Source organism: Drosophila teissieri, chromosome X (genome assembly GCF_016746235.2).
Source record: "Drosophila teissieri strain GT53w chromosome X, Prin_Dtei_1.1, whole genome shotgun sequence".
In the NCBI taxonomy this organism is placed as follows: Eukaryota; Metazoa; Arthropoda; class Insecta; order Diptera; family Drosophilidae; genus Drosophila; species Drosophila teissieri.
In genome coordinates, this window is record NC_053034.1 from 18,908,073 (window position 1) to 18,933,985 (window position 25,913).

General features: G+C 42.7%; 1 protein-coding gene across 3 annotated transcripts in view; it reads left to right on the plus strand.

Annotated features, from left to right (window-relative positions):
• The window catches only part of LOC122625173, a 112,070-nt gene that overhangs the window by 24,907 nt on the left and 61,250 nt on the right, over positions 1 to 25,913 (plus strand). The window contains exon 1 of one of the 3 annotated variants that reach the window (XM_043805129.1): positions 21,020 to 21,034. The exons of the other annotated variants lie outside the window; for them this stretch is intronic. The gene's annotated coding sequence lies outside the window, so the exon portion shown is untranslated. Of the gene's footprint in view, positions 1 to 21,019; positions 21,035 to 25,913 lie in introns of those variants that run through there. 3 annotated transcript variants of the gene reach the window in all.

The window sequence follows — 25,913 nt, forward strand, 5'->3', positions numbered from 1 at the left end:
TTGCATTTTTGTTAAATCTTCTTTCACATACTTTAATCACGAAGTTCAGTTCTTTAAGAGCCTCTAGTGTTGAAATTAGAATAATTCATCAAGGTGAAATCTTGTACCATTTCCCATTTGGTTTTTGTTTCATTTGGAAACAACATATGTACATGTACTCCATGATTGAGATATGCTGCTAAACAAGCAGTGCAGAGGAAATGCTTTCGAATCTCTCGATTCTCTTGAATCTCTTGAATCTAGGAGCGGGGTCTTTGAGTATTGCGGTCTTGCTCGTTATTTATTCGAGTGTGAAGAACTGAAGAACTGAAATCCCGAAGACCTGGAGACCTGAAAACCTGAAAACAAGAAGACCGACCCGACTTCATCGCAAGGAGCTTGCGGCATTCGTTTGCGTGGTTGAGTGCGTATCTCTCGGATGCCGAAAAGTGTGTGCGAGTATGCATAAGCACACCATCAAACTCATGCATATTTAAAACGCTAAGCAAACAACCTTCAAATCGAAAATGATTTCGACCAAGGTTTCGAGCATTTCATTTGCAGTCAGCAGCCAGCGATTTGCCAAGGATATGTATGTGCTTAATATTCCTGCCTGCTCACCGAGTAAATGGTGACAATCTCTGAATCAAATGTCCCTGCTAATTTATTTGATTTGCTCTGTGGATACGAACTACTTCAACTTGCCCGTTTTTAGTAGAAGTGCTTCCAGCTTATCTATTCTGCCAGCTACTTTGTGTGACAATTAGCAGTTCCCAGTGGACGGCAAGATTTACGTATGGCTAAATAATTCATTTGGTGGGCTCGGTCTCCCTGCCCCCGGGAATCACTCATCAATAACACATGTTTGCATTTTTTTTTTATGAACCAACGTCTTTTGGGCATGGCATGTGTGCCCTATATCTTAATCCCCAGGAAGTACATACGTACATATATAAGCTGGCAAATAAAAACAAAGAAAACACAATGTGTGATTCCCGATTCCCCTCGATGCTTTTCACTCGATTGGCGAGGGTCAATCCCAAATATTGTTATTGTAGCTAATCTTCAGTTTTTTAGGTGAATGTGTTTTTCGAAGCTCTAGAATTGAGTGCCCTTCCATTTCATTTTATCTGGATTCTATTCGTTTCTGTCCTTTGTTTTTCACGCTGTTCCAACAACGACTAATACAGAATTATTTCATTTCTCTGTGCGCTGAGCTCAAAATGCATTAATTTTCATTGTTTTTTGGCCACTGACGGGGAGGTGGACGAGGGCTTTTGGTGGAGGTAAATCCGTTGCCCAATGGCAACTCTTGTGGAGGAGATTAAGATGACGAACTGCAGGTCACGCGAGTGGAGCAACTTTGTCGTTGGCAGAAGAGCGAAATGAATGGACATCAAAGAAGAAGGAATTTTTCATGTCCTGACTCCAAGTTGAAGTTTCCCTGACCCTTAACTGCTTTTGGCGTCTGAATCATCATCATCATCAGCAGCATCACCATCACCATCATCGTCATGGTCATCGTCATCGTCATCGTCATCCTCTCCAGAGTTCATCTACATCTCCATCCTCGTCTGCACCGCGTGTTTCCGCTCATTTCTGTTCTTCGCCAGGCCAAAATGCGTCATCATCACGGTGACAACGAAGATTTTGCTGGCGTTGAACGCTGTCAACGGGTTATTAGAAACATGCAAACATACCATAAAAAATTACGAGTGCACCCGCTTAAGGGGGGAACTCCCTTTAGACATTTCAAAAAATCGATTTTTTTTTTACTGTCTTAATCGATAGGTATATGCTTCGAGAATATAATTCCGAAGTTTCAAAATTCTATTTTCAAAATTGTGGAAGTTATGCGACTTTAAAGCGGCGCGCTCGACCGGTGCGTGAGCCTCGACCGCTAACTTTGAACGTCGTTTTCTCAGAACCATGTTTTTTAAATTTGCGTGGGTGATTACAAAAAAACTAGTGAACCGATTTTGTTCATCCTTGATTTATTTTGAAGATCATAAAAAACTGCATCTGTGGTACTAGATTTATGAAAAAAAAAATTTTTTTTAACTATTTTTTAAATAAAAAAAATCGAAAATTTTTGCTTCAAAAACGGAAAATTTTTTGAATGCTCAATTTTTATAGTTAATGTTCATAAATACCGTATATTTTAGTACCACGGACAGAAAAAACCTTCTCGAGTAAAAAAATGTTTGATTTTATGATTTCAGATAAGAATTGCGGTCAGGATCGCCCACGCAGATTTCCATGTCAGCGGCGAGGCGAGATACAAGATCAGCTAAAACTTCAATTATTTATAATTTTGCAAACAATGAAAATGTTTTTTTCTTATCTTTAAACATTGTCCTGAATATATATAATACCAATTTGATGTGATCTTTTTTTATTTTCCCAAAAATAAATAACAAAAAATCACTAGATTTTTGGCTTCTAAAGGGAGTTCCCCCCTTAAGTATTTTATTATTAAGCTCTCACTAAGCTGTCTCCGCTTTTTCACCATTAACTCCATTTCCTACTTATTAACTCCTTGACATCCCACCACCGTCGCTGCTCTTCAGGATAACTGATGAAGCTAATTTTTGGACTTAAAAATAGTATTTTTAACCACGCCCAGTCAATATCATGCATAATCCATTGTTTCTATTATTTCTTGGTACTTGGGACAAGATGCTAATTGGTAATCTTATACAATACACCCATGCTCTCAATTGCCGACGGCCATTCGAGATTGGTTAATGGCAAATAATGGTTAGAGGTGGTGTGGTGGCGGTGTTGAAGTTCCATCTTTTATTGTAATAAAAGTTGACAAATAATAAAATTAGGTTCGGGGGGACTCACCAAAGAACCAAAGCACCAAGGAGCATCAGCAGGAGACAGAATTTTATTTGGCCCGCTTTTATGGTATGCCAAACTGCGACAACTTGACTTTATGTACCAAACCCAACGAAACCAAACCGTATAACATAGTCATGCTGGCTGACGCGTAGGGCTTCCTGTTTTGGCCATGGTCGGCAAAATGGCGAATGTAAATGGCTTTGAAAGCCTATAAATTATAGAAATTCCGGGGGACCATTTGTATGTCTACTATTGATGGCGACGCAGAGCTTGCTCCATGGGGCAGAATCCAAAGTTTCCGCGAAGATGTCGGATGTCGGATGCCGATGACAATGATGATGAGCCATTCAGACATCCAGTCAGTCAGCCAGTCAGCCAGTCAGCTTACTTTCCCCACACTCCCCGCCCTCTCGATGTTCTCGCTCCCATTCTTAAATTGTTTTCGCCATTCGCTATGAAAATCAAGTAGAGGAACAAACAAACAATATCCGAACGAAGACAAGGACGAATCAACTTGAAATGACATTTGCAAAAATGTTAATGACAAGATTAATCAATATGGGTTCCCAGCTCCTGAGTCTTTCATTCACAGTCCACCCACACCCACACCCACATCCACACCCCCTTTTGTTTTTCTGCTGACAAACCGAGAATCGGGTGCTCATACAAAAAAGGCTTGGGGTAAATAAAAATAGATGAAAAAGAAAAAAAGGCTGGCGACACGAGAGGAATGTGAAACACGCATGCATGAAAAATATTCCTGCCAGCGAATAGAGGTCGTTTTTGTTTTGTTTCTTGCCGTTTTTTTTTTTTTTTTTTTTTTTCTTACTGAAATCAAAAAAGAAAGTTGTTGTGAAAAATCACACCCAGATATCTATCCGCAAAATTGAGCAATATTCCGATAGTGAGAGGTAGAAACCCGATAGACCTAATTGATTCAGTGGAACATTGATTCAGGACATGAAAGTTGAAAGTTGCGCAGGATAAAAAGTTAAAGATTGAATCTGAACGCCAACTGAAGAGCCGCTTCCTGCCAGCGCCAAACCGCAATGGAATGCCTGCGGTTCAGTCTACTTACGTACTTCTGCGCTGCCATAAAATAAACAAATTAACATATTTAACACATTTCATATGTGTTTAATGCGTGAAAATATACGCTTGGAGTACATTTCATTAAAATTAGGAGCACTTCGCTCCACAGACCGTGCTGAGCGCTTTAATGGCAACTTGCTGTTCTACGTACATATGTACGTCTTGATAGCGCTGCTTTCTTAGAGTCTGGGAAAGTGACTTTTGGGAAAGTGTGGGCGAACCGAATAACTTACTCGAAAAGTATTCATATCCGGAGTTCATCCATTCGATTTCCTTGGGCCCGCACAGATTAGCGACTTAAAGTGGGTGTATGAAAAGGTTACAGGTTGCACACATCTAGATCGATCGCATTTCTATTGGGGAGCGTATTGAATTGCCATTGCCTATGCCTCCTTTCATAATATATATCACCCATATGTGTGCATGTATGTACATAGTATATGTATGTACTGTACTGCATACCTATGTGGTTTTGGGGTAAGGTTGTGGCATGGGCGTCCTTAATGGCAATGCTCACCTGTAAAAATCCAATAAAAATGCTGGCAACAATAACATATTACAGCATGCCCTTCCATAACAATGAATCCTCCTCCTGCCACAGGTCGCAAGGGGCTGCGCAGGGGCGGGGGGGCGGAGGGATGGCCTGTGTCCTTCAGGACATGTAAAAATGTCAATGAAGGTCGCCCAACTTCGCCGCAGCGATGAAGCAGAAGGTGTGGAGAAATTACGCACTCTGGGCCAAAGCTCCAGAGGATGGGGAGCTGGTAACTGGTAGCAGAGAGAGCTGCTAGCTAGAGAAGCTAGAGGAGCTAGAGGAAGCTAGAGAAGCTAGTGGAGCTAGCTCGCTCACCTGTCCTCCTGAGCCGCCGCCTGCCCTTGATTGCCTCTTGGAGTGACAACATGGTCCTGGCGGAGGAGGTGTTTGTGGTTGTGGCCGTGGTTGGCTTATTTATTACTTTCGCCCACTAATTGACAGCAATTTACCGGCTTAAGAAGCGCTGGCAGGACCAGAACCTCCAGCGCGGCGCAATAGGTCAAATAAAATGGACGTAATGGACACCGAAGTCATTGCGTGCATGTCTGCTCACCCGGGATTCCTCTGCGGGCGCCAGCGACTTACTTTCATAATTGACAGCTAATTTCGGTTATAAATATATATAACGGACGAACTAAACACACACAACAACAAAAACCAAAAACAAAACAAAATGAAACAAGAAATGTTGACCAAAGCCAATAGACCGTGACCGATGGTTTGTTTATGTATCTAGGGTAGACCAAACAAAATTCCAAGTGCCATAATCAACGTTTTTGGCGCTTTTCCTTAACCTTAACCTCTTAAACTCTTAAAGATTATGAGTTATTTATGAGTTGCGTATTGTGGGAAAAAGTGAACGAGGCTAATACTAATGTCTACTGATTAAATCTACAAAACATTACTAGTGGTTCATGGATGGTGTTTCCCGAACAAATCATAATATTTCGGATTACACTTTTCAGCTGGCTTTTCGTCAAAAGTTGAAATCACATAGCAGGCAGGAATTAAGCAGCATTCCTGCCAAAATGTTAAACATATATGAATGTTTGCCGCTTGCCCACTAAGAACTCGGTGCTAAGCTGAACTGATCAACATTAAGTGGCAAATAGTTTCCATAGCCGTTTTCGGATTAGAACTTAATGGGCATGTGGTGTGCAATTATGTGTGCATGGGTAGTCCAAGTTGTCCTGGGTCCACCAGCTAGCCAGCCATCCAGCCATCCAGCTAACCAACTATCCCATCCTTGAACTGTTCCACAGCGAATCCACGCTCTCGCCGGCTTCTGCCCATACTAATGATTACGTAAAAGTATTTTTACGAGCATAACAACATCGTGTAACATCAAAGCGTCTGGCACAGCATACAAAACGGAATCCAAGGAGCCCTTGGATAGCAGGATATGGATATGGATATGGATATGAATAGGGGGTGTGGGATTGGAAGTTGGTTGGCTTGGCATACGCAGATACACTTGTAGAAAGTCACAAATTGACATTGAATATAAATCGAAATTAGATGTGAATTACATTTCGGCATCCGGATCGATTATTGTTCGAGGGAGGCAACTAATCGCATAAATAATATTTTAGGGACGCTCCCTAAATCACCGAATGTGATTAGCTGATTAATTCAAAGTTTGTTTAATTAGCAGTATTAGCAGCATTAGAAAGCTTCTTAGACGACTACATATGGCCTTTCGATGTGTACCTACGACTCTGCAAATTATCTGTGTGGTCATTGTCGATCCGGTCAGCAAGTCCAAGGATAAGATACAAGGATGTGCTGCGGACCGAAAACATTTTTCCACTTCCTTTGGCACAATATTTTCCCTTTGTTCGGCTGCGCTGTGTCTCCCATTTACTTTCAAAGGGTATTTGGAATTCCTAAAGAAGTATGCAACAAGAAGTACAGGTACATATACATAAATGCCACGCCCTGCTCTGAAAATCGCCGAAAACTCAACTCGACTCAACTCAACTCAACTCAAGTCATATTTCTGAGGGATTATTGACTGTAATATTTCTTACTTTCTTCTTTCTTCTTTATTCTTTATTCTTTTGTATTTTTTATTTTTTTTTTGGTTTTTTTTTTGGTTTTTTTTCGTTCTTTTGGCGTCACACTTAAAGGCGCACCCGAGACCGCATTCAAGTTTAATATCGAATTGGTTAATTTATATTATCAATTTATCAATTTATGGTTTTGAAATTTCCTTTTTATGGCCTCAGACAAAACAGCACTTTTCCCCCGTTGAGGTCGAATGCGATAAAAGTGGGTGGTGTTGATGGGTGGGAGCTGAATGGAGCTGAGTGGAGCTGGGGGAAGAAATTTACTTTGCAGGGCTGGAAAATTATTGTCAGTCGGTCCTTGGCACGCTAACGTTTTGGATGTTAATGTATTCCAGCGCTGCTGGTGCCCACACATAAACGCACACAAACATCTGCACTCAAAAAATGAATTCTACAATTTTGGAATGCTGCCATTAGGAATGTCCGCAAACTGAAAAAAACGGGTTGAAAAACAAGGAAACCTGGCAACAATTTGGTCATAATGTGAATGTTCTGCATAATAATTTAATACATAAACCGCTAAAATATTTGCATATTTCTTAAATGTAAATCTTAAGTAATATGTAAGTACTACAAAATGTAAACGTGTAACATTTTTTTTCAACCCCGTTCTTGAATTAATAATTCATCAATTGAACCCTTTTTCGTTACACACTTTTCATCGCACTAATACGCATTAATTAGGCAGCTCATCTCTTAAGTAAATCGTCCTGATGTGCTGAGATTTCAGGAAAAGGTTCCCTTTTATTGGAAAACGCCTTTGGCTATAGAACTTTGTATTGCGCTTTTGTGAAAACGCAAATGGCACTTGGCAGACAAAGTTCAAAGCCAACAATTTGAGGTTGGATCAAAAATCTCGAATTAATCTGCTGATGATGTCAAATAAATGTCAAAGAATGCGTAAGTGGAATATGTGTGTTTCTTTTGCAATTAAGATAAGGCATTTGCGTCTTGTCGCAAAACGGAAATAACTTCCGTTTTCCGTAAGTCGAAGTGCGCCCACTTTTGCGTTTTGTTAAGTAAACAGACGCCCGCCCGCCCATTCACTCGCAAAACCGGAGTTTGCCCCCGTATGTCTTGTCCCAGCACCACCACCACTGGCGAAAAAAGGGGATGGCCGCCGTCACTTTTCTCTCAGTGTGTGTGCCTGCGAATTTTGTCTGCGAGCTTCGCTTCAAACAAAGTACACGCCTCCTGTGGGGGCAGCATGCGTGTCATGTTCGGTGCGATGACGATGGCAGTGGCAATGGCGATGGCGATGGGGTTTAGGGGGTTTTAGAGGGTTCTTTAGCTGGTACGTGGATGGGTGGGTGATGGGTGGTGGGTGGTAGGTGGTTAGGAGGTGCCCGCCCAAGCGGTGAAGTGCAATGAGTCGGCGGAAGGGGATTTCCAGAAATCACAAATAATGAGACACAACATAGACAGCCAGGCGGTCGAGGGAAATGAAAGGGGGCCGGGCACAGTAGATGGAGCTCTATGAAAAAAGCAACAAAAATGTATAGTGTCTTTTAAGAATATTAAACAAAAATAATATTATTTATGCAGTTTTCACACTCACTTCAAATACTTTAACGAAGGGCCATTCTCGAGCTTTATGGCGAGTCGAGTGGGCTTCGCATGAAGCGAATGATTGCTTTCAAAAAGATTTCATTGGGCTGAATTATATTCTTAATTTTTTGTTGCCACTGTTGGTTGGTTGGTTGGTTAAAAAAGGGAAGGCCTCCTCGTCAGCTTGGATGCTGGCTGCATAGCCACATCCACAGGCACATCCATATGCACATCCACATCCACATCCATAGCCGCATCCATAGCCACATCCATATGCACAGCCATCATCCTCGACGCCATTCGAGAGCTCCATCCGTCCGCCACATGTGCACCACCGAGACCTTGGATGGAAGAAGAGCCGTGGATTGGGGTCATGCAATTAAAAAATGTTCTCTAAATGAAATCACAATTTTAAACATTGGATATCAGACGGATTCTTTAGAATTGCCGCACGCCGTAAGAGGAGCAATGGCAAGCCTTTAAAGTTGAAGGCATGAAGACATAAATATTGTGTGTGGCAATCTGGTTTTTATGGGCTCGAATCAAGATTTTTGAGCTGTAACATTATTTATGTATTTTTATGAGCGTCGTATTATTTCGATGAGTGCTATTATGTTGCACACAGCTGTGTGTGTGCTCATGTTCATCTGTATTCAATGTCAGAGGAAAACAAATAATTGTATGCCATTTTTAATATTCATGTATGCCGTGCAATTTCTATAATTTTAGGTACGTGCTCATCAGACTCATGTGTTTGTGTATGGAGTTCTTGGTCCTTATAAAACAGCCTGGCATCAAGGCGTTAAATCATGCCTTTCAACACACCCACACTCGTTTGGCGTCGCACAAGGACAGTTCTTAAAATCTGATATATAAAACCTTTTGTGCAACGCATATGTATTTAGTGAACAAACTCATTAAATTGCGAGCACTCTGTCGCAGGACATCCAAAGGGACAATTAGCTAAAATAATAACAAATAGATAGCTCGAGTTTCCGGTGAAAGCCAAACACACACACGCACACACATGCCTTCGAAGAAAAACCCGAGATGGTTGACAACTTCTAAGTTATATCCGACACTCACAATAAATGCGCTCGAAGCGACATAAATTGCTTCCCACGCTCGCCTCGCTAGCTCGTCGTCCTTGCCACATCGCCATGGATAATTGAACCATGAATAAGCCAAAATATGCACCTTGTCGGGGAGGACATGGGACATAGGACATACGACATACGACGTAGGACATAGTACACAGGACATAGGACATAGAACCTGGGACATGATACACTCGAACTCGAGTGCTGCGTACACATATGTACATATGTATGTATGTGCACACATGTCGGGAACTAGAATTAAGAATCGAGACGAGTGCGCCATTAGCCGGCGCTGTCGAGCAGCCACTCTCCCCAGCGGCCCATTTGACAGCCAATTTTGTCTACTTTTTTTCTTCCCTTCCTGCGTTTTCCTCGCTGGCAGAACTGCGATCTGGAATCCTGACAATTCGGGATGCGGCAGCGTTCGTGTTTTGTCAATATTGCCGATTGGATTTCCACAATACTGAACGGCAGTACTGCGTCGCCACACCTGCAACTTAAAGTTTGTTCCAAAAAAAACGAAAAAAAAAAACCAATAAAGAAGGAAAAAAAGTTGGCTAGCGCGTAAATCTTGGTTGCCGCACATGGATGCCAGAGACAGCACACATTATCCAGCCGTGGTCTAATCAGGAAAACCACTTACAAGTCTGTTTCCCAATTTCCCCGCTCCATTCCACACAACGAGGATACTACGGCTTCGTCCCAGTGCTCTTGTAAAAAAACTTAAAATATTGTTGGAACAAATTTTCATTTATGAAAATTCGAAAGAAAAAAACGATGTACCGTACAGCGCACCGCACGCAAAACAAAAAGTGGATGGCTGTTGATAAAGCATTGTCTCATGTGCATAAAAGTGACGGCGAAAAGCAGAAGTCATATGACCGGCATTAAAGCATAGCACACCCACCCACCACAAGCTAACCAGCCAGCCAACCAGCCAGTGAACCAACCAGCCGGGTCACCAAGTCGCCAAGTTGCCAACCAAGTCACCAAGTCACCAAGTTACCACCGGCGAAGCAAACTGTGTGTGTGGAAAAATGGAAAAATGACAAACAGCTGCGACAACTGCGAGTTGCGAGTTGCGAGCTGCGAGTGGCGATGTCTTCGCCATATCTTTCTAAAAAGCTAATTTCACCGTAAATTCTGGGCGTGGCACAGCCCCTCACTCGCGGCAAGAGGAACAACAACAACAAGCACATGGGGAGCGCTGTTTCCAGGGAGAAACAGAAGGAGAAGCAGAAACAGAAGCGCTGTCATGATAAAATATAAAGCCCGCTAATTATGAGAGTCACGCGTTATAATTAATCAGGAAATGTAGAGCCACTCGAACAAATATAGCTCGGCACAAAGAATAGGTCTCAAAAAGTCAAATGTAGGGGCTTAAAAACTCCGATGCTTGCATTATTTACTTTAATTACAATGGGCCTCAGCTCTTTGCAATTTGCTAATAACCAATTTAATTACAATTCCCTTTTAACAAATTTAATAGCAATCGATTTTCGAATTTAAACCGCTCTCAACAAGTTGATAAATGTACTTTAAATAGCTGAAGTTTATTAGTACTTAAAATGAGCTCTCAGGCCAATTAAAGTTCAAATATGCAATAACTAATAATATTACAATTGCATACAACAGATTGATAATCTTTGAGAACAAATTGCATTCTTTCTCGAAATGAACTCATGCAAATTTGCTCGAACGCTTTAAATAAATAATTGTTTTCGATACATCTACTTCTTGTTACACCTTTGGGAAATTGTGTTTTCGCATCGGGCTTTTTCCGCCTGCAGTTTTTCCACACTTTTCTGACAATTTTCACGCGGAAAGTCATTTCGCGTTGATGTCAGCAAAAGTGAATTCTGCTGAAAAACTGCGACTCTGAATGTCGACGGTAGAATCGGTGAATCGGTTCCATTCGGTCAGCGGCGATGAAAACTGGCGGGTGGAGGGGGAAAAATAGATTCCGGATGTCGATTAACGTTATGCGCTTGAATTTGAGTTGTTCGCAAGGGCGAGCAGAAGTCGTTGAAGTCGAGGAAAGTGCGAATGTTTTCGCACAAAAGTTGGTTTCTTGGTTTGTTCACCGTACTAAGACGGATAGACAGTGAATAGTTAAGATTGTTTTCAGGGATTTACTGTCTAATGATTTGAAAATCGATTTAGAGGATATGCGATGGGTCGACATTGTGTCATATTGAATCCATTGCCACTCGCATCCATTGCCACGCCTTTAAATTTGCATCAGAAACGAATGGATTGTGTTGCTGCATGGCGGAAAAAGTAAACTTAATACCTTGTACGCTGGCTTCACAATGAAAATGCAACAAAATCGCATTGCAATTTGTTATAAAAAATGTTATTCAATATTTATACGCACAGGTCAAAGGGGTTTGCCTTACAAAAACGAGAAAACCAAACCGAATCCGACACTTTCTTGCACTCACAAAAGAAGATTAATTTTAGGCAAGATTTTCTTAATTCAATTCAATTCAATGCTGTGATACTCCACATACTGGGATAGGCAATTGATAGGCGATAAGGATTTGGCAGATTTCGTAGGTTGTCGATGAAATGCGGTTTTATTTACAGCCCTAAACGGATAATTGGTTGGCTGGCTGACTGCGGCAGTTACATTTAGTATGTAAGAAATTAGCAAATTTAAATGAAAGCGTGTGAAATAAACATTTGTGGACGAGGCACTTTGCATGACGGACGGCGATTCCATCATCGTTAAAGGAAGTGCTGGGTGTGGGTGTGGGTATGGGTGGTTAGTTGGGAACGTGATGGTGGTACACCAATGTCATTTTAGCATTCATGACAACCGACAACCAGGGGCAATAACAAACAGCGGACGCAAAAATTGACACCAATTTGCGGACATAATTGTTTTTTGTTTCTTTCTGGGAGATTGCGGCGCTGACCCGTCTGCATTTACGATTAAACTGAAAGTGTGCGAATAAATAACGTATTAAGAGGACAGTAGGCGGCAGCAGGAGGCAGCAGCAGGCAGCAGTAGGATGAAGTCCCACTTGGAGAAACGCTTTTTGCATGATAATGAAATCCAGGGATGGCGGCGGCACTGAAGTTAACGCATTGTATGTGGCGCAGTTTCGTATTTTTCCAGCCAACCATCCATCCAACCAACCAACCAGCCAACCAACCGACCATCCAACAAACCAACCATCCAGCCAGCCAGGCATCCACATCCAGCTCAGAACTCTTGAGCCACATATCGCATGTTTTCGCACACGATGACAAATTTCCATAATTTGGGTTTGACTACGTCAACAGTCGTGTCGGCCATTTGCTGAGGCAGGCCAAGTATAATGCGCGTGTCTCCGTCTCCATCTCCATCTCCGTCTCCAGCAAAGCAGGGTATATATATTGCCGGGTATGCTTGTGCACATACACTCGTACATATATACGTATGTACTTACGAGCATACATCCACATATCCACAGAACTTTCCGATTCAGCAACACCGCTGTCAAGGCTAACGCCGCCGTGTGTCACGTGACTTATTCAAATTAGCAATTTTATGTTTGCGCTTTTTTCCTTTCGGCCCGCAAGCGTTTTACTGCCTCTTTTTATATGGCGGCCAGGAACGGAGAAGGAGAGCGGGATATTGGCGGTCCAGAGCCATTTTAACGTGTTTCCCTATGTCAGCGGGCCACCTTCTAATGTGGCACTTCGGTTTTGGAAAACAAAAAACCCGTACACAATCAGCGCTTTTATTTGTTCTCTGTGTCCGGTACTCGAATGCCCTACAATGTAGCAACTTTACTAAACTCTCCAGCAGGTGGCGTTGTTGCCACAAATTTGTGCACTCATTTATTTCATTTCCATAGTTTGCTTGTACAGCTGGCAGCTTGATTAGTAACTTAAATAGCTGCATAACTATCTCCACTTGTATTTCGATTTGGAAAGCGCTCTCATCTGATTTATTTTGCCATGAAGTATGGGATTACCTGTGCTGATTCAGTGGGGCTCGTTTTGTGTTACACTGCCCCAAATTAAGTGCTGACTCGAATCGCTCGTGAATCGCTGAATCAGTGAATCGTATGTAAATATACGAAAAACTGCTGAATCTCTCAAGCGCACTTACTTAACCCGATAAGACGAGGTTCATATACCCAGAGCTCATTAACCAACCCGACCCAACGAATTGCCATGCCGAATGAATCCATCTCCATCGGGCTAACAGGCTATCAGGCCATCAGGCCATCAGGCCATCGACCAAGTGACCGCTTGTCACACCCGGGCCAAGTATTTGGACGCACCTGTTTCTTAATGTGACACAAAATATTACAAACATCATACATCACGGCTGTCACTGTTTCCGTCCGGTTTGTAGACACTGGACATTGGATACTGGACACTGGACATTGCACAGTGGACACTGGACACTGGACACTGGACAGTGGACGATGAAGGTGCGCCCCCAGCAGATTTCAGTCACAGGCCAAAGTGCCGTGACGACGACAAGTGTCATATGCTGGATATGGGCCTGAGGTGGGGGCGTAACCGACAGGTGGTGGTGATGGTGGTGGTGGTGGGGCTTACACATACACAACGTGAACCATCCCCACATAGGCAATGTTTGCCTAAATAATTTTCAAATCGTGCAGATCAAATCGGAAGCCGTTGTGCACTTAATCGAAATCCCCAGCAAATGAATAAGCCACTTTGTCGGCCAGCATCCTTTTAGGCTCTTGCATATATGAATCGAAATAATTTTGTGCAAGGATATCACCAACCGAATCCCAACCATCCCAACCATCCCTGCCCCTCGCCCTTCCCCTTGGACCGTAACTAACCACTCCCGAGCGGGTAAGCTGTGACAAAAGCCATCCGATTAAAAGGGTCCAACGGCAGTCGGGTCTACGGAGCAGGAAAAGGGCACAGGACGGGCACACCGGGAGACGAGGGGACGAGGAAAACAGGCGACCAGGAGAGACCAGGATACCAGAATACATGGCCACAATCCATGGACTCGCTCCTGGGACCGAAGCGACTATCTGGACCCTTTATTGGCTATCCTGCGGAGTGGGCGGAGGAGCTGAGATTTACGAGGCTTGCTATTAGCATTTCTGGCCTCGTTTAAAACGCTTTTAATGTTCTTCAAAATATGCTCCATGATGATTAACACACTTGCATTCTTTTGGCCCAATTTCGGCCAGGCCAGTCCAGTCCAGTGTCCAGCCATGGCCTTGCACTTTGGCAAATTTGGAAAAATGATTTTTAAATCCATTAGGCAAGCAACGGACGCTTTGTTGCCAGCCATCGAACTCCATTGAGTTATTGCTGGTGTAAGGGATCAAAGGAATTTCATTAGACATGACTTAGGATGATTCGTCTTCTTTTGCCCCTTTTCACGAGTTTTATTAAACATTTCTGCCGAGCAAATAATTTCATGCCTCAACCGACCAACCAACCATTAATAGTAAACAAAAAGAGCGACCACCAAGCCACATTTGTTATATTTGGCTCGTCTTGTGGCTTTTTTGTGGATTTTCCCATAGTTTCGAGCACCTTGTATGCGCACATTCCTGCCTTGTCACCTGAGTGTGAATGTGAATATGAATATATTGTTTATTGTTTGCAGAAAGGCGCCTATTTTCGGGTGTTTTTCAAATAGTCAGGGCGACATTATTGGCCACAAAATGATGGTGCGTATTTTCATTTGAGCAATACTTTTGTGTTAAACGAAAATAAACTTGATACGTTGGCTTCCTTTAAACGTAACAGTAATGTGTAGACGGTAAATTGAACTTGAATTTATATCGTTTAAATTGGTGATAACTGCTGAGTTCAAAATTTCATTAAATATGATGAGGGTTATCAATCAAGGAAAAGAAAAAGAAAAAAACAAATACCATACGCCTGTGCGCGTTATTGTTTAAAGAGTCTTTAGGGAGTTTATGAAAGCGCTAATAAAATAAGTTTGAAAACTTTTAAAACAATGAGGGACAGAACGAATGGCCTTTTCCTGATCCAAGGTCCTGTCATATTTTAAATTAGCCATTAAGGCAAGATTTAGTGGAATACCTTAAATAACTTTGATGCGGACAGAGGAGAGTGTCCTCTTCTAAAACATTGGCCCACTGGGCCAGATTTCCGATTTGGCTCTTTGCATTAGCCAAGTGCAAGCCGGCCACGGGACAAAAAACTGACAATATGAACAGAGGACCGAGGACCAAGGACCAAGGACCGAGGCACCAAGCACCAATGACCACGGGTAGAAGCATGAAATGCGGGAAAATTGTGCTTTCAAATGGCAGCGCGCAGCTAGAAAATTGCGAGTGGACAAAGTGTGGACTCCATTATTTGGATATCTGCGGGAATGCGATGTTATGAAACTCGGTCTCTTCGCTGGCCTGGCCCCTTTTATTATTCCATCATATTTTAAAAAATTTTATATTGTTTAAACTTTTGATTAAGGGTTTTGGCTAAAAGTCATATTTTCTTCTGTTCCCTGCTTCTTCTCTCGCCCTGCTCTTTTCTTTCCCTCAGCATTTATTTATTATGCAAATTTCGGGAGGGGCCAGTAAAAAACAGCGAGACTAGAAAGAGAGGGCGTGAGAAAGCGCGACAGAGATGGGCAATGACCAAAAAGAATGGAGCAAACAGACCAAAAAGCAAAACACAGACGACACAAACAAACAGATAAACGGCAAACATGTCATAAAAGGACTTCATACGCAATGCCTCGCTCTCTCGAAAGAGAGGGATCGTGGCAAGGGAAGGGGTACGCCGTGGGTGGTCCTTTCGGTAGTTAAATGCTATATGGGCCACATGGGTGGGTTCAGAGAGGCCAGTGGGTTCGAGGTGGGGGCGAGGACCATGTTGATTTTTGGGTTATTATAATTTTCATAATAACCGGAAAAGCGCACACACGCCCTCCTCCCTCCCTCCCTCCCCTTCCACAAGTCAAAGCATTTTGGGACTTTTAATTACAACCTTTTCCAGTGTGTGCGTGTGCGTGTGTGTGCGTTTAAATATGTATGTTTTTTATATTTTAAATAGAAATAAAATATTGTTCTTGTCTCATTGGGATCGGATTGTTCAGCTGCTGCGGCAATGTGATATATTACAAATTAGAAAATGCTTATGGCTTGCACTTTTGGTTCGTTATGACGCCAGCCAGCCAGCCAGCCATTCAGCCAGCAAAATGGACGCAAAAGCTTGATAGAAGCCAGTGAGAATCTGCTGCTAGGTCACGTTTAGCTTTGTTCTGTGGCAGGATCTGGGTCAGTGTTAGCAACTACAATGAATATGAATGCATTGCTCAAGGTAATCGCATCTACTAAAGGTATTACAACGCCCCTTCACAAAGCAGAAAGCTGTGGGCGGCAAAGCGGAGTGGAAAAATGATGAATAGCGAATAGAAGGTAACTGCCGAATATGAAATACCTGTCAGGATTAGTAAGCAAACTAACGAAATTGCTTTGAAAAACAAGAAATTCTGCAACGTTTCTTATGGAATTTTCTGTTTTTGGGTGTAGTTACTCGACTACTGGGCGTTAGCCAGAAAATTCGATCTATGTTTTCATTTGGCCCAGTTCGGACTAATGCTGAAACGTTATGTTCATTCTGGCTTATAAATTAACATCGAATCAAAATTCCATTAAGATCAATGTACCAAGGTCTCTGAGTATTAAATTGCAAAGAATACGAAATAGTGTTGCCTGCACAAAATTGTAAGTGTAAGGTCATATAAGTGTAGACCTTATATAGTGAACGAAGCGAATGCGGCTTGTCAAAAAATTCTGTAAATCTAAACCACAATTCCCAAATAAAAAAGCAAGCCTTAAATCAAACTATGTTTTGTGCACAGCAAAAGGCAGCAAGGTAAAAAGAACTCTCAACATATCGAAATTACGTTACTGGATCAGAGCTCTACTCTCCCGCCCTCTTTATTTAGCAAAACCACAGCGATTACGGCGCCATCCTATAACCGAACCGAATTAAACTGCAAGTCAGGCCCGATGCAGACTATTACATGCTATTACTTGCCCTCTCCGAACCAAACCTAACCGAATTGAACTGAACTGAGCTGAGCTGAACAGAGCAGAGTAGATCCAACCCGCGCCGGCCTCCTTCGCATTTAAAGGAGGCAATTGCATGAACAGACATCGCGCCAATAGGGTTTATAATTGCGTTTGATTGATTGGCATTATAAATGCATTTAGACAAGCGCACGTCCGACACATCGGACAGACGTACACATACGGACAGATGCATGTACATACGGACAGACGGTCACACGGACAGACACAAGGACGGGCATACGGACATACGGACATACGGACATACATACATACCGACATACTGACATACGGACAAAAGTTGCCTTTGCCATCAGAGTAGAGGACGCAAACGACGCAAACGACCAGCCAGCCGGATGAATTGAGAGATGGATGTCAGTCAGAGTTGTGCAACAAAACTGGGTTAAAGCTGGCCCGGCCGCACTCGTTACCCAACACGCCATTAGACAGATTAATTAATTGCGATAAACATAAATAAAAGAGGAGGTGCGCGGTTCAGTAGCAGAAGTAGAAACAGAAACAGAAACAGAAACTGATACCGATACCGATACTACGCTCGAATGGGAGCGGATGGCGGATGGACGACTGACTCGACTGTTAGCAAAGGTCGATGCAATTAGCACCCCATTTCAGTGGCAATAAAGTACGATTCAGCCATTTCTGATAGTCACACACAAACTGCCGGCAGTCTCGATTCCTGGCCATACTTTTTTATGCTTTTTGTACACCGGCCACCGGCATTGGCTAGCTAAAAGCTTTTTCTAATTCCAGACTACTTCAGACGTCACATATAGTTATGATGATTGACAGTTAGCACACGACCAATACGTCCACTTTGTACGGATAGTCTACCACTTTGGAAGTTTTCAAACTTTAAGAAGGTTTATTTACGGCTTGTGATAGTCTGAACACACGGGAGAAAGGATACATTTTAAATGATAAATAATTGATTGGACTCAATGTCTTAGAATAACACCTCAACTATTTTGCATTTCAACTATCTTAAATTTCAATTCCGCCTGTCTTCGACGCTGGGCATCATTGGGTGGGCGTGGCAGATAGACAGTGGGCGGAGACCGAGTGATTTTTCAGCCAAAAGCACTTGCCCCCGTTGAGATTCGGCATCATTATGGCGCCTTGCAACGGCATTGCGAGTGTCACGTATATTGCAACCTTGGCTGAAATCAGCCACAACCATTACCACAGCAAGTGAGAATCTAGCCATGGGATTATCCTGTATTCCATAACTCGAGTAGGACTTTGCCCTCATTGAAACAACGTATTGTAGACTATACTAAACTATTTTTTATTTGTAACTGAAAACGGTCTCTTGCGGGACCCCAGAGCCTCTGTCATGATTTTTTCTCGCCCAAGCGATTTTATAACTTTTATTTATTCAAGTGGCGATTTAAGGTAGCTCGATACACGAGGAACTTTTACGTATGTTGATAGCTTTTCTTGTGTCTTATTTTATTCTTTTTTTTTCTCTCTCTCTTTTCTGTTGAGTGCGTTGGGTAATTTGAATCAACCCCAGTCCCATAACCCACAAACCAGGGAGCACGTGTGTGGTGTGGCACGGTGTGGTGTTGTGCGGTGTGGCATGGTGGCTAGACCGGGCCATGGGGCAATCCGAAGCTTTGATTATCCCAGTCAAAGGCGGAGGCGTTCTGGACCGCCTCCGGCTCCACCTAGCAAGCCAAAGTGGGCGGTGTTACTTCGCTTTCCCCAGCACCATTTGTTTTCGGCTCCTTTGTGATTTCTCCTCCATCTCGTGAACTCGACAGTGGCGCTCGCTGGCAGTCAAGTTGCTCTATTAGGGTATACGGTATACGGTACGTACGAGTATACGGTGTAGCTTGAATAAATTTATTTGGCCGGCCGTCAGAGAGAGAGAGCTGGGCAGGACCCGTTGGCCGTGCCGTGCCGTGGTACTGGCCGCACAGTAGTCCGCTTTATAGACGCATGCTAAATATTTACCCACATCGAAGCAAAGTGTTAATTATGTGGGCGTATGCCACTGCTGTGGGTGAGTGTCCGTTGTGTCCGTTGATGTTTGCCACGCTGAGCTCATCAATTTACCGGGGGAAGCGGCGAATCGCAACATGAGAACCGGCAGATGTTCGGGTTTCAGCCAGCACCGCAGCGCTGGAAGTGCCAATTTAGCACGATATAATTAATAAAACTGGTAGCATTAAATATTTGTCCCCCGAAATTCGTACAAAAAGGCTGCGGAGGCTCATTTTATATCCCGAAAATTGGACAGCTTATGTTATGTGTGGGCATGGTGATTTGGGTATAAATGGTGAGAAAGAATGAAAACATATTTCTTGGTTTTTGGCTGACAAAAATAAAAGACAAACTTCCACGCAAATTCTTCAGTCCTCCAATTAGGTTTTATTTTTGGAGAATATAAGTTTGTTTAGATGGCAAAACAGTAACCAAGAGCAACCTACGTACAAGTTGCACGTATTTATATATCTGATCAATATTTTTGTAATTGTTCATAAATTTTCAACCCTTTTCCCCACCTACATTCATGCAGCGTGTTAAAAATAATGAAAAATGTGAAATAAGAAATGAGGAAATACCCATTTTTAGGATATTTTCGCTTGTAACCCGGTTTAATTGGCATGGTGGGCGGGTCGTAAATAAAACAATTTAATTCAGTGCCAGTGGCGGTGCTCCTTCTTTTTTTTTTTTTTTGATTTGGCCCCGTGAACATTTTTCCTTTATTATTTGAGGATATTTTTTTATAGCATAATTGACAGTTGTGATAAAGGTCACGGGTGGTGGTGATAGAACACGAACTTGTTTTGCTACGGATAACGGATAAAGCACTCATGGAATACCACGACTTTTGAAGGCAATCAAAGCGGCAGAAAGTGAAGAGGGCAGAGGCTAACCCGTTGAAAACCCTCACTTTTGGCTTCGTTAGGGATCCTCCGCCTCCAGAGGCTTAACCCGTGTGACAGACTGACTAACTGACTGACTGGCTGACTGACTGGCTGACTGACTGACTGACTTTATGACTGGATATGGCGGAACCAGAGACTTCAGAATGTTGTGGCACGACGGACGAGGCGACTTTCCACTGCGCGAGAACTTCCCAACATAGCCATCATAGATGACCTACATGTGAACATGCAATGGCCTCCGCGCGGACGCTTGTCTTTCGATTAAATATCCAATAAAAATTGAATTACAAAACCGTACAGAAGTTACGAAACAGGCAGTACATTTTAGATTAAATTATTACCAATTACCCCCGACCAATTTGACACAATATGGCATTATTGGATGAAAAATTACAAGTTAGTTGGGCGGGAAATGAGGAACTTCCACCCAACCGCCCATACTTTGTCTCTCTAAAACATTTATGATGTATATTTCACCAGTTCTGTAAAACATTTATGATGTATATTTCACCAGCTCTTTTTGTTCTCCATTTCAGGTAAGCTGCGCGCTCTCATACCCACAAGAACGGTTCGTGGAATGCACCTGTGGCCTGGCTTAGCCCGTTGACCTTCACCTGTTCGGCAGCGAGAACAAAAAAAAAAAAAGCATAAAAAAGAAAAAAGGCGCGTTCAATTAATTTAAATGACTAATGAATGCCGTCGATGATTCAACGGCACCAGCTGCATGCACTCGCATTTGATTGAGCGCCCCCACTGGCTATCAATTTCCTCACAAGTCGAGAAGCAACCGCTCGAGACTTATGATTACGTCGCTCGGCGCCTGGGGATCGTGGGCTATTTCACGTCCGACTGCACAACGTGCTAAAATATTAGTTCTGAAATCGAACGCGAAGTGCATAAGGTAAACTTTAACTTTTTTTTATACGAGAAATCAGGTCATCGACTATCACATACCCGTTACTTAGCTGAGGAAAGTGAGAGGGAAATGGATGCTGGTAGCGCGCCACCTGTCAGTGGTTGCCTGTACTGCTCATAACTCCCTTACCCTTAAATATTTGTTAATAGCTTTTAAAGCAATGGTGTATCACCAGCTGAACACTAAATGCCCATTTTGTAATTAAAGATCCAGTTTAAAATCATGATGACTTTCTGCGGTTGCAGCGCTTTAGCTTTTTGTTCTACAAGTAAATGGTACATATATTAAAGAGCATACAAAATTCTCACGATGCATTCCTGTTTGAGGAACAGGTTACATTTTCAAATTGACAAAAAGCTGAGCGTAAAAGAATAAACCACAGGCGCAATGTGTTAAAAGTAAACACAGCTGCACATGTGTTTTTCAAAGCTAACCGAGCGAAACCGATTATTTTTTAAATGCCAGTCAAATTGGTTCCCTCTGTTTATTTTGCTATCACTTTCCACCCTGGGCCACAAACATTTTACACTCAGTGTTTGTAAACAGGCACAGAAAGTGACACAATAATCAACTCTGTCTCGAAGTAAGTTTTTAAGTTCCCAAACAAAAACACTAGTGCAGCAAGCAAACAATTGATTGATAGTTCGTTATCAAATGAAAGGGTGCTATAAATCAATACGAAATTGAATGATTTAATTGGGGTCCCTTTGTTTTTCCCCAGTGCATCCAATAATTGTCCCCTCACTCGATGAGCCTCGTTAAGTGTGTGTTTTTTTCCGCTCTTGTTTTCGATTTATTGTTGGATGAATCGGACCCAAACTCCGTGATTTTGATTCCGGTCCACAAACAATGACACAACTGGCCCAACACGTGTTTATCGCTGTCGTTAGCTGTTAGCTGTTTGGTGTATGGTGTATGGTGTTGGGTGTATGGTGTTTGCTGCATGGTGTTTGCCCTTTGCCCTTTGCTCCACTTCACAGTTCAGGGTACACACAGTACACGGTGCACAGTCGACTGGGGACCAAAACCGCCGCCAAACATAGTTACGTCAATCATGTGCGAGGGACTGGCTGGCGGGAACAATCCGAAGCGTCCAAAACTATACTATATACTCGTCGAGCGACATGGATGCGATGGCATGGAGTGGCTATAGATGGGGCTATAGCACTTGCTGTGGAGCGACATAGGTCAAATGTAATCTATACCATGTGCTTTCCGTTGCGATTAACGGCTTCAGTCAGTGGAAATTCGGGGAAATCAGCAGCATTACAATTCCGATTCCGATTTCGAATCCAAGTCACACAGTAAATCTGTGAATCTGTGCTGTGCACGAGATCGGGCCGAGCGTATTTCATTTCGAATTCTCATTTTTCTATGTTGCCCACGAGTGAAACAAGCACAATATAATTGACTCCCCCTTTCCATGCCTCATGCCCCCTGCCCCATGCCCCCTGCTCCATGCCCCATTCCCCATTGCCCCACCGCACCCCATTTAACTAGAGGGCTACAATTTCGACATGGCTCTTAAAAGTAAAAGCATTTGAAAGCATTGTACTCGCACGTAGATGGATGAGATTAGAACACAAAGGCGAGGCTGAAAACAAATTTAATACCGAAATGCTATTTTGCTCACATTTATATGGCTGCATAATTTTTTTGTTTACGAGCAGAACATATGTGATAATTTGTTAGATTTCGTTGCTAATGGCACCGAACTAAAGTGAAGAAAGGGTACAAAATGTGGTGCTAAGATAAAGCGTATCTTTGAGTAACTTTCCTAGTAAGCGATTATAATAATCCCAAATATTCCGGAGTAATAAACATGATTAACATTTTGTAGCTACCTGATGACTTGTCGGGTTGCTATGTTTTGATGTGCAACACAAGATTTTCTACAAATTGAAGAGAGGCAGCAGAGTTGATGTCTTTTAAGGAGGAAAATCGGAGAGGCTGCATGCAAACTATTTGTGTTGAGCAACATTTTTTTGTATTGTTACACCGGTGTAAACCTGCCCTTTTATGATGTCTACCACTCAGTTGGGTTACTTTTACATCTTCGCTGTGTGTATACATGTGTACATATACAAGCAGGTGTGTGTGTGTGGGGCCAGTGGCAAGTGGAAGGTTGTGTGTCTGAGAGGCGTGACTGCATCCAATATCGGTTGCACAGATAGCGCCGGCATCACGGCAAACATTTTACGACGGGCGCCGACTACCAAGATTTCCAGTTGCCAGCAGCCGAACGCCCCAAAAGTGGAGGGGATCAAGGGGGTGGGGCGGTGGGGCGGTTGGGAAAAGGTCGCTGGGGATGCTGGGAATCAATATATTGGCAGCGGCAGGGCCAGCAGAGCCAGCACAGCCAGCAGGGCGGTCAGATTGGACAGGAAATTTGAGGGGAGTCATGTGAGAGACGGCAATATTAATGCATGCTCCAAAGGAATCCACCTACAACAAAAAGCAGCGAGCAAAAGGTGGCAGCTCCAGCACGCCGAAGTGCCTACACCCTTGCTAAAGTACTCAAATATTTCGAAAAACTTATAAAATCATACATGACTACGAGTAAATCACGAAAGTTGTAAGTTCTATCAGAGGGTTTAAATATACCTATAGTTAATGGATATGTGTCAATCTTATAAATTGTATTTAATGTTTATTGTATCTTTATTGTCCGCTTTAGATACTTTTAGATAGTTTTAGAGACTTTTAGCTAGTTCGAGTTAATTGCAGTTTATTCTGATCAGGATTACGAACGTATACCTTATATACGGTCGGAAACGGAACTTGTGCATGATACAATGTGCACGATACAATTGTATTGTACCACCGGTTAGGAGAATAAAGAATGAATTAAATTACATTACATTACACCTTGGCTTGGCCGCCAACGAACGAGCAAGTTGGGTGGTTGAGTGGTTTGGGGTGGTTTCGGGTCGTTTGAGGTGGCTTGAGGTAGTTCGGAATGGCTGAGTGGCATAGAAAAATAGAACGGCATCGTCATAACAACCGCAAGAAAACAAAATGTAGCGAGCACAAGAAAATGTAAAGAAAATATCGAATGAAACTCAACAAGAAACGGCCATCACTTGGGGTTCAGATGGAAGACGCCTCTTCTGCACCACCACCCATCAACCACCACCCACCCACTGAAGTGGGGTGGTTGCAGGAAGCAGGCGTTCAACAAAAAGAAATGAAATATGCGCATAAATTTCATATCGTTTTTATGATTTTCTTCTCTCGCCTTTTGCTTAGTTTTTTTCGTAAATATATTTTTTATCTCTATGGCGCTTCCGACTTTGTTATTATTGTTTATTTTTTTTTTATATTTTTTCTCAACCTTTTCCTGGCTTTTTATATATACATATATATTTATATATTTTTTGTCTTATTCCGTTTCCGCCATATTCGATTCCAGATATCCCATTTAACTGGTTTTTCAATGATGCTTGAAATTTTGTCGAGTCCAGAATTTGGCATTCAACGCTCGAGCCCTTATCCTTATCACACCCATCATATGTATGCACATAGATCCCGGATCCCTGCTCATGGAAATCCGAGTGTTTTTAGTGCATCACTCTTGTAATGCCCACGCATATCAAGTTTTTGTTCCCTTTCAATCCAAAAAAAGCAATAAAAACGAAAATGGCACAGCTTTTACAAGTTTAAGTTTAGAGTTTCCCCAACTAGAAAATCAATTTGTTTTCGTGCGGCGCACTCGGAAAAATGGACAGCAACCAGTGACAACAAAAATTACATACAATAATGATTTTTTACGAACTGAAAGAAATGTATTCATTCTATCGACCTGAATGCTGGCCCAAAATACGTTTATATCAAACAACTTATATACTCCGCAAATGAACGAACACGGGCAGCGCTGATTGTTTTCAGTGTACGCTGCGAAGGCAGCTACAAATAGCATTATGGGCCATACACCGCATATTTGCATATTCCTACATTATTGATAACCGATTGCGGCCCACTCACTGTCAACTTATGGCAATTCATCAGTTTGTGGGCCGCTCCAGTCCTGACCCTAATGGATTTTGTGGCCATCCACACCTCCGGGTGCTCCGCGGAGGACCTTCTCGCCCAATTGCGAAGGCATTTGGTAGGAGCGAGCAGGAGCGAACTTGCAGGTTGCTTTGGCATTTTGGTAATTTGCCATTTTCTGTGATCTATTCATTATGCGAATTGAAAGGGAATAGCCTGGACACGGCTGCGGATTTCTGTTCGTTACGTGTTCCTTTGCGTTTGCGTTTGCGTTTCGTTACGTTGCGTTTTCTGTGGCGCATTCATTTCGGGAGCATTATGTAAACGAAATTTTTCATTTACGCACATTTCAATGATGGTAAAGAATCCGACTTTTGGCCATTGAAACGACTTTCGGCTGCATTCCGAGCGGCCAGTGAATATTTCACAAAATTGTGCCGGCACAGTATGAGAATATATATTTGTACATATGTATGTTACTCGTATCAGAGACAGAGACACGGACACGGACACTAATTAGAGCGACTGCCTGATGGACCATGCTCTGCCGTACGAATCGAAATTTGTCCAGAGCACTCAAATGACTCAAATCAATCAAAAGGAAAACTTTTATCCTCATTTATACTGGTGCTGCTGCTGCGGCTGCTGCTGTTGCTGTTGCTGCTGCTGCTGCTGCTGCTGCTGTTGGTGCTCCTTTCGCTTCAGCGTGTCCTGTCCAAACTCTCGGCACAACTTCCAACCGGAGGGGCAATGCGTGTTAGTCATTTTTGAGTGACAGCTGATGTGGGTTCTCGAATACGATGAATGCTACGAATACGTTGAATGCGAATGCGAATGCGTATACGTACATATGTACGAATGTATGTATGTTCAT